The sequence below is a fragment of the Cynoglossus semilaevis genome, chromosome 15 (assembly GCF_000523025.1).
Source record: "Cynoglossus semilaevis isolate Cse_v1.0 chromosome 15, Cse_v1.0, whole genome shotgun sequence".
NCBI lineage: Eukaryota > Metazoa > Chordata > Actinopteri > Pleuronectiformes > Cynoglossidae > Cynoglossus > Cynoglossus semilaevis.
Window position 1 is genome coordinate 16,035,147 of NC_024321.1, and position 10,734 is coordinate 16,045,880.

Genomic DNA, 10,734 nt, shown 5'->3' on the forward strand with positions numbered 1-10,734 from the left:
ATCCATCCATCCATTTTTATCCGCTTATCCGTTACGGGGTCGCGGGGGGCAGCAGTCGCCACCCAAATCACACTGCACCGTACCAACCCCCCCTAAACCTTCCTGCAGGTGGTGAGTCCACTGGAAGGTACCAACCGCCCTAACTGGGATTCGATCTTGCCCAGGAGGTGAAACCTGAGGTTCCACACCAATGACAGAGACATTGCCTCTGGGCCAAAGCGCCACATCCCACAAGATATGATACAATATGATACGGATTTATAGGACATGACATGATGTGATATGATATGAAGTGATGTGATATGCTATATGATAGCATATGATACAGTATATGCTAACATGCATAGCAGTCTACATAGTGCAACATGGCCGATGGCCCTGGGGTGGGTAGGTTATATTTGCTGATTATATTTGGTGATTCTTTGCTCTGACCTCATACTCTACTACGTTTGCCCTGTGGTCTCACACGTTAAGAGCCCACTGACGTGAAACTCAATAACACCACCTTCTTATCTGTTCCGTCATGTACCCTCGAGAGTTCGGATGTGGAGTGTTCCTGGGTTGTCCAAGGTGTGTGTTGACGCGTTGATATCATCATGCGGTCCAAACATGTCTGTGCACACAACCTGTGAACCTGTCATGACATCACAATGAGTGATTACTGCTCCTCACAACACAAGAATGCGGCCGAGTACTTCTTCGGTACTTTTCCAAAACATTCTTTGTTAAGGTACTTTTCCAGTGCTGCACAAGAGGAACGTCGACACCAAAAGCCTTTATTGTGGCTCTGTTCTGTCGCTCTTTTTCTCTGTGGTCCAGTTCCTCCAGCCTGTGACTCCTCAGCTTCCACACAAACACACACGCACACATCACAGATTACGGCTGTCGACACACGCAGGATTTATGGGCTCGCTGTATCTCAGCCACTCCATGTGCAGTTCATCACCTTCAGGCCATAAAAGCAGCCGTCACCGACTGGAGCAGCTGTGCCTCAGGTTTATTGACGAAGCAATCTCCCATATAAAAACATTGTTTTTAAAACTGAATACATTTGACGTGCACGACGTGATCTGCAGGATTCAGCTCTATGTTACCGTTTATGCTAGTTGCACACACACACAAATACAGGGTAGGTGTTGTAAGAGGGTGCAATAAAAAGGTGAAGGTGGGGGTACCAGTCTTAGTATAGATGCCGGGTCTGCATCGCCAGCATTCCCCCCACTCTTTTTCTGTATTTAGCAGCTGACCCCTCCCTTTATGAGAAGGATCTACAGATCATCATGACCTCACCATCCAGGAGGCTCGTGCATTCACATGGTCAGGGGACGGTGGGCAGCCGAGAGTGTTCATTTACAAGTTAACATGATGTCATTAAAACTGGACACACAAACACACTCGTGTCACAGCCCGGACTTGACCCCGACGTGAACATGAACTCCACGGCCTGCTTTTCAAGACCAGCCTTGAGGCCACAGTCTGGGAACCGCGACTTGTCTCCCGTTCAATCTTCACGATCCATTGGTTTGTGAGAAGAAATATTTTCTCTATCGCTTCGCTGAATAAACATACTTCACATTGGCTTATTGTTAATAAGTACTTGGAATCAAGTAGAGGCGTGTGTTATTAATACATCAGTGCCACTCAGTTGGGGTATTTGAAGGGCTTCTTGGGTTTCAGTGTTTGTGTGCGCACAGACAAATGTCCCTAAATGGCAGGTTGTTTCTCCACTCTGAAGTGATAACAGCTCTGAGATGTCAACTCACCAGAACACAGGACGCAGACGAAAGAAAGGCGACTATTCTGGTTAGAAAGCTGCGGCTGCAAAACGAGGTCCGTGCAGCAGCTGTGTTTGGTTAGGAATCAATATGAAAGTCTTTACTCGGAATAGTTTTAAATGATTACATTTATGTTGTAAATTAAGAACTGGTTTATACGATAAACTTGCATTTATCCAGTATTTATCAATTACTTCACCCCAAAAAATGGTGTTCTACTTGGTTACGCTTTGGTCAAACTTTCATAAAAGTTCATAAAATTTCCCCCGAAAAAAATATTTTTTGCTTACAATTTTGAAACCAGCAGACTACTGGTGTGCACACAGAGGTCAGAGGTCAGGCTAAACAAAGGTTGAATAGAGGCAAACATGTTGAATGTGATCTGAATCCCCAGTGATCCCGGGGAAATCTATGTGGGTTGGATGACAGTCACTGTCAACAACCTTAACAATGGTTATTGTTGGTAAGCAAGGTTCCTAAGCCCTTAATGTCCCTCTGAGACCGTCCAGTGGGCAGCAGCAGCAGAAACGTGTGGTCACACTGGGCAGCGCTGCCAAATGAGACTCTGTGAGCGAAAATATGTTTGCCGTGTCAATTCCTGTCCACAAGCTAAAGACAAACAGGCGTGCACTGAAACACACTTAAACTTTCTTTCGAAATAAAGCCATCACAGTTTTTTACTGCGCTCGCTGCAGCTGACGCTGTAAAAATGCAGGGTCAGCGACACCGCCGTGAAGAAACGCAACCAAGTACGGCGGCGTGTCTACCTCTGCAAACCCGTACTAGTGAGACTGGTAAACATTAAGCTAAGGCTAAGCCCTGGTACCGGTCCATGTAATGCAGTGACACAGCGTGTCTGTCCGTCTGCCAGTCTCTGACCTTGTCTGTCTGTCTGTCTGTCTGTCTGCTTAAAAAACTATCTGTCATTGCAGGCTGTGTGCCTGCTTATCTGTCTGGACATCTATTTGCAGTATCAGACAGTCGATCCACTTTGTGTATGACAGTTGATGTGTTATTTTGTCTGTGGCTGTCAGTGGTGTCATTCGGTTGTTCTGTGCCAGGGCAGAGCGCCCAGGTGTCACTACCACCATTTTCTTCGCCTGTCACCAAACACCAGCGCTGCAGTGATGCATGCATATGTGTGGGGGTGTGAGGGTGTGCTGGAGGAGGTGCAGTATGTGCACGAGTGCAGCTATGCATGTGTGCACGTAAGGCTGCAACCACTCTGTGCTGTAGGTCCGGGTGAACGGCGTGACCCCCGGCACTGTTGTGGTCAACTCGAAGTGTCTTTAAAAAGCAAACCCTGAAATTGCACGGCGGTGACTGATGGGCCACACTTTCCCTTCCTCGCTCTCTCACTGTCTGTGATTTTGCACTGCGATGATGGATGCCCAGCCCTATGTAAATATAGCCCTGCCCCAGCTAGTAAGCATGGCTGGCATGATCCAAGATGGTGGTCACAGGCTAAATTTACATCCAAAATAAATACTTCCAGAGTCAGTGCTGTAATGTTGTCCAGACGGACTGTAGCAATCGTCCAGCAGGAAAAAAAAAGAAAAAAAAAAGAAGTATGTTTCTGATGGATTCAGAAATCAGAGATGAGTGGAATTGTTTTGTATTTGGGAACAGAGGACTGACTGAACTGATTCAGCTTCTAGAGCTCAGTGGAGGGAAACACTCTACCTCTGTCACCGTCTATAGAAACTTTGCTTCTGCTGCGGTGGCGAGTCACTGCTGTGGTAACGAGTCATTGCCATGGTTTCCGTTCAACCTCTGATCCTGTTTCGTTTGCACTGATTCTGTGGAATGGATGCTGTGGGTGGAGAAACAGAGACCGCTGGCCAGCACTGACCACAGCCAGTGACGCAAGTGGAGAGGCCGTGATGTGAGAGTGGCACTCAGAGGTTCATTCAGGTGCAATTGTAACACAGTTTAAAAAAAAAAAAAAAAGTCTTTGCCCTTCGCCGCTTCCTGCACAAAGAACAAAACTTTCTACAACTGACCAGTGGACACAGAGGGCGTATCAGATCAAACGACCCTCGATGCAAAGATCCATTAGGCCCATAACTGTGCGCCACCGTCTGGGCTGTGAGCAGTTGCTGTTTGAAAATAGGCCGCGGAGACATTCAAAAGGCGGAAAATAATTTTTGATCTGACAGAAAAAGACAACAGACTCTTTGAGATTGATTCAGAAGATGCTTATCAGCGTGCTGCCACCATGACCGCGCTGGTAGGATGGAATCTGGCTGAGTGAAGGTTTCCATTCTCCTCACAACAATAGAAGGCCTTCTGAGTCTGCTGCCACCCGGCTGACTCGCACTGCAACAATCACCCAAACACGGCGCCCGTTCTTCCCCTTTTCCTGCTGTTTGGAACCATCACCTATGGAAGCGGAAGATACTCAACTCCATAAGTTGTTTATTATTTGATACCGTGAAGGAAATGTGTGCAGTTTTAGGGTCAGGGTTGATTCAATTCTTGTTTTATCAGTACACTGGCACAGTCATACTGTTTTGTGTTAATCTCTTCCTCCAGCCAGACCAAAACACAGCCAACATGAACAAGTGTGTGATTATTTTTCCCAACAGCAGAAATTCCCCTCAGGACAGACACTTCTGAGCCAGTGTTTAATCACGGTTGCCCAGGGTGACGTTAAAACCGACACCTGGATAAATACACCTTAGTGCCCTGCTGCCGGTTGGCCAAAATAAAAATAAAAATTTAAAAATCAGACCTTATTTCAAACATCACATTAAAACATTTGTGAGGTACATTTGTCTAAATTCTACATTTAAATTTGATGTCACTGCAGTGAGATGCAGATTAATGATTGATAGACAGCAAAGTAATGACGTAACATAACACCATTCTGTGAAACGTAATCTCATTCTTACGTAGGGTAACGTAATGTAACGCAATGTAATGCAACGTAATGCACCTTAACATAACTTAATCCAATTCCACCTTCATAATCTTAAATAATCTAATCTAGTCTTTTCTTACCAAGCCTCACCTTCGTTACGCTATGATACGTTACCTACAGTATCTTCACGTGACCCAAATTAATGTAACGTAGAACGGACTTACGGACTCACCAACGCTACATCTCCGTTTTCTAGGCTGATACAGGACGTCATGTTTTTGACAAAGAGCTCATTAATCTTTTATCACAATAGACCTCCACCCATGACCAGAAAAACAAACCTGAGAGTCTGACTGCCAAGCTACGCGTGTTATGTTTTGACTATTGCTGTGGAAAGTTAGGTGTCATAGGTAGAAGCTTCAAGTGTGTGTGTGGAGGGGGTGTATTTTTGGTTGTGTTTTCATTTAAAAATAAATAACCTGAGTGGGTGTGAGCTCTTACTGGGAAAAGAGATATGTTTTTTCTGGCTGTGTTATCTCCCAACAGAATAGTCAGACGTTCACGTTGTAAGGTTAATAAGAGAGGGTGCGTTACGAGCCGGAGGTGACCTGAATAAGATGTACTTAGATAAGATAAGATGTATTTAGACACAGGATATTTTTGTTCTTACCGTGAAAATGCTGTAGGAGGCTTTAACAACTACAAATATTTATTCCATAACAATCTGTTTTCGGTCGCCTATCGACGTTTATTCAAAATGCCAATTCATTTCCCAAGCTTCTTTTTTCTACCTAACTTAAGCTAACTCTAGCTAAGTCCAGCTAACTTGTATATGACTGTTCTTAATAAATGGTGCACAACAACCTCCGCCCTGCCTGACAGACGTAAACAACACGGAAAGTCACACCTAGCTGGTATTTAACACACACACCATGCAGGGGCAAAGGCTCCATGACAAATACCCCAGTCAACACAATTAGTAAGAATTGTGATTTTCCCATACGTACTGTTTGTGCACGTCTCCTCCACCTCCTTGTCCTGTCTTGTTGGAGTGATGCGTCGATTTCACCTGCGGGTGTTACTGCAGATGTTATTGATTATGAAACAGCATGTAGAAAACCGTGAGATTAACAGGATTAACGTGACGATCGGTCATGATCAGATACACGCACTGGTCAGACTGACCATATAAACGCAGGCTGTTGGCTCTTTTTATGAAGAAAGGTTTTGTTTTTTTATTTTAAGGCTCACATAAATGGGATATGAAGAAGAGTTTTGTTTTTTTATTTTAAGGCTCACAAGCTGATAAAATCTTGTTTACATTTGCATCATTATGGTAAAATGTTGCTAATAGGCAACAAACAACAAAACTCCAAAATATTGTACTTACGTAGATGATGTTATTCTTTTCAGGTATAAAAAATTCCGAACATTTTTTTCCTCCTAATGGGCCTCACAATTACCCACCATGGAGGTAAAACATTAACCCACCCACCCAACAATAATGAACCTAAAGAACAGGACAAAGTTCAAGCTTGACCCTGGTGGTGACCCCTGGCGGGGCTGCGTAGTCGTAATGTGTAATGTTGCGTTGCGGGGTCTGTGCTCCTTCCCAGCGTGCTGTGGATTGTCTTGATCATGTCTGAGATTCCACACACTCAACGTAACCACAAAAGCAATGAGAGAGATTCTTAAGTGAGAGGAGGAGGGAAATATTTTTCCGCAGAAAAGCAGAAGACGGATTTATTACTCCTGACGGCCTTCGCTCTTATGTCTAAGAGGTGAATTTGAAATGTAGACACTGCGAGGCCACCCTGCATGACTCAGCTCCTTTACTTCACACATGTGGAATCCAGCGACCCACACACACCAACCCCATAATGAAGTGGATCAGAGAACGGGACCAAAGGTCGAGTGCCATGGGAATCCAGTTTGTCTTTCGTCCTGTAAGACATAACACTGCTGTCCAACTTCGTACAGAGACATTAAAGCAGCGCTGGGGTGAATATGCAACGTGGTATGATGTCAATAAAATCTGAGACATTCCATTTCCTTTAAGTGTTTCAGAATGGATGCAGACGGGACCTCTCACTGTTTCTCTACGGCAGCAACAACTCACACACCAACCCTGTCTCTTCATCTTCTCATTCTCTCCATTCCTCATTGATCTGCAATTCAGGTCATGGGAGGAGGACGAGGAAGAGGAGGAGGAGGAGGAGGACGGGTAAAGTGATCAAGCCATGACATCATTTCTTGGCTACCTCCTCCTCAACACTGTAATGCGAGTGTGTATGTGTGTGTTTTTGTATTAGTCCTTCTCTCGGACACGGGGATAGACTCCTAAGTAACAATTTCCTTCCTAGACATGAGGGGTCCTGGGGCCACAGACTAGTCTAGACCAATCATTTCCACTATGAATGAAAACATCTCTCTGATGAACACTTTTTAAAAACGTTATATTCCAGCACGTGCAATAGGATTGGAATTTTTTTTTCTTCACTTGTTGTTTCACCCGTCTGTAGGCAGGGAAAGATTTTTTTTTAATAACTTCCAGGATTATTTTATCACTTATATATTAACTATCTAAAGCATTGTTTCCAAAAGACTTGGTCGCGACCCGCATGTGGGTCACAAAAGGGTTTTTTGGGGGTCATCTCGCATCATGTTTCCCAGGAGTTTACGAAAAATGTCTATTGACTTGGGTCGCAAAGGTTTGTGACTTTTAAAATATGGGTCACCAGAAAAACGTTTGGGAAACACTGATCTAAAGCTAATGTTTAGCTCATTTTGATCAGATTTCCAATGTTATTTGGAGAGATTAGCAAGCTATCGCTAAGCTAATGTTTAAAGGAAATTAGCTTTTAGGCTACGCTGTGATAATTAACCATGCTGCTAATTTTTAAAATCATCTTGTTAACTATTTTGGTCAATTTGGTTTATTGGTAGCATTACTTTTTTTCATGTTTTAGCATGTTTCCTCCGCACTATTATTTATTTTGGTCGGCCTAAAATTTCTCTAGTTATATTTCTTACAAACTATTTTTTTTGTTTTGTGACTAAAAAAAGACAATTTTTCCAATAGTTTTCTAAATGCCGATTAAGCCTGAGTCATTGGCTCATATTGCAGTAGTACGACTGACCACATGGGGTGATGTGAGATCTGCTCATTGGCACAGCTTGACATTGACAGAGATAGGGATCTGTTTTGTCATGTTCCTGCTCCATGGCAACAAGGTGAATAGGTGCGCTTCAGGTGGCGCTGACGGATCAAACATCCTTTCTCTTATCTCCTCGTGTTGCTTCACTCACGGGCTGCCTCATCAGCTAATGCTCGTAGTGACACTCATACCACGCCCAGTTCCACGTAGAGGACGGCCATATATGGGTACCAGTTTGGAAAACGTTTAGAGATAACGTTGGGTTTTATGGTCTTTCTTTGAAGTGTGAAACTGTCTCAGCTATTTTTATGGAACGCTAGTATCACTGAATTCCCAGTCCATATGCTAATAGAAACCCTTAGTATCACTGAATTCGCAGTTTGTCTTTGGTGACATGGCTGTCATAAACATATATTTATTTTTATTATATATTTCTATGTTTTCTATTAAAAAACAAACAGAAGGTTAGCAACCTGCTAACCTGTTCCCAGTCCATATGCTAATAGAAACCCAAACCCAAAATTTAATATTGAGATATTCAATGGGTGTGCATATGTCTATTATTTCAAAAATAAAAATTTAAAAATAGGTCAAATAAAATGTCAACTGAACCAAAAAATATCAAGATCATCTCCCACAGTACCTCCATGGACCCCTAGGGGTCCCAACATAGGGGTCCAAATAAATATAGAAATATTTAATCAACGTATTAGGTTAAATTTGAATTAATCAAAAATCATAATAATAATAATAAATGTTGTAATAATAATAATTGTTAAACCTTTAAAAAAAATCATTGTGGCAACCCTATTTAATAATTGTTAAACCCTTAAAAAAAAATCATTGTGGCAACCCTATTTCTGGGCTTAAGACTTTGTTCAGGGTTCAAAAGCAGTCCGGCCACGTTTAACCTGTGACACACAGAGAAGAAATGATGGAATGTGGGGCTGTCAATGTTGGTGGCCTCTTTTGACGGATTGTTGCCTCTCACAGGATGTTGGTTTTTAATGAAGCTTTTCTAGACAGACATTACTAATATCAATGTCTGACACGGACCACACATTCAGCTCACGGAGAGAGAGAAAAACGAACTAACCCTGTGTTTCTCTCTTGGTTGGTTTCTGTTGCGATTGCAATTACTGAGAGTTTTATTTTGTCCACATTCTTCTAATCACAGGCGGAGGCCACTCACTGGAAACTGTCAGGAAGCCGCAGCACAGTTCATTCAAACTCTGCTCGTTATCTTGCCTCCCGGCTCGAACCACCCACTCTTCTCCACTTTTCTGATACCAGAAAAACAATAGGGAGAAAACTTTTCCAGTGACCCGTCACCTCTGCAGTGGGTCTCCATCAAACGCACCCACTCAGTCCTGGGTGCGGCACCACTGATTGGACTCCTACACTGCCTGTGTGTGGTGTCACGGTGTGGTTAAGGAATTGGTCACAGAACCAAAACAATAACAGAGTAATTGGAAAATGCCGGGAGTCCTCCTACTGATGTCATGGGCTCTGTTCCGTGTGTGTATATGATTGGAATGTCTTCAAGTCACAGAACACGGGGAGGGCGACCGTGAAGAAGAAGAATGACTGCTTGTAGTTATTTTGGAGAAGCTGTAATGACTGCATTTAATTTGGTAAATCTTTATCTTCTTGTCTTTGTTGGTGGCTTGGTTTGTCTCAATCAGCAGTGTATTACCTGGCCACCCCACAAGGGGGCGAGGTCAGTTATCTATTTCATTCAAACATTCTTTATCTGCTATAATCCTGGGCAGCGGCCCCCGACCTTTTTTGTACCAAAGACCGGTCGGCCGGTATCAGCCATTACTGCAGACCGGTAAAACCACACCAACGTTAAAGGATCATTACACTTTCAAAATAAAACGTCTTTAAGACTTTATTGTGTTAGTGTCTGTTTTGAAACATTGACAGATTATGTGTTAGTGCCTGTTTTGAAACACAGATCTTTGAATGAAAAAAGTAGTAAAGTAGTAAAGGGATATGACTGGATTCTTTTTGAATGAATCAAGTTAGTAAAACGGAAGTGCATTTTTTCACTGTGTCCGGTACCAAATTACCTATGAACCGGCACTGGTCCCCGGACCAGGATTTGGCAACCCCTGATCTTCAGATCACAAGCCAATACCAGTATATATATGTGTATATATATATATATATATATATATATATATAGTAAGGTGAAATAAAAGGTGTGTAGGCTCGTGTGTGTTTGTCTGGACAGTAGGCGTAAAAGGAAGTTTATACAGATTACCGTGTGTATCTAAGGTGCGTCTCAAATACTTACACAAGTCGTGACAGCGCACGATCACAGCCATGAAATAAAAAAGCTCAGCAAACTACATTCCGATGGCCCTGTTAAAAGAGGAAGTTATAAAAGGTGAAACCACAAAACTGGGTCACAGTGTCCAGTGTTTGTTGTCCTGTTGCTGCGCAATTAACACGTTTTGTGCTGATAAACCTGGTGAACACATTCCTTCTCTCTCTCTCTCTCTGTCTCTCTGTCTCTCTGTCTCTCTTGCAGCCTCATAAATATAACATTGTCCTCCTTGGTATAGCATGTCGTCCATTTTTTTTTTTTTGCAGTTGAAACAGCAGAACATCCAAAGTTGGTGATGTTAGTCTTAAAGTAGAGTGATCATAAAGTGTCATCGTGGTGAAAGTGACCTACATGCTGTAAAGGACACGTGTTGACGTTTGTCTCACTGTAATAATTCCTCCAGATGTGCATGGACACACACGCACACTCACACAAAGGTTTGTTCTGTGAGCCCTTCTTTGTACTTCCTGTACCCACACAAAAAATACATATAATCTAATCCTAACTCCAAACTTTATCCTGAACTTCAGGAACTTCTTGCTCAGTGGGGACAGTCCTAATTGTCCCAAGATCAAGAACAAAGTAACCCTAAATGAATAGAAT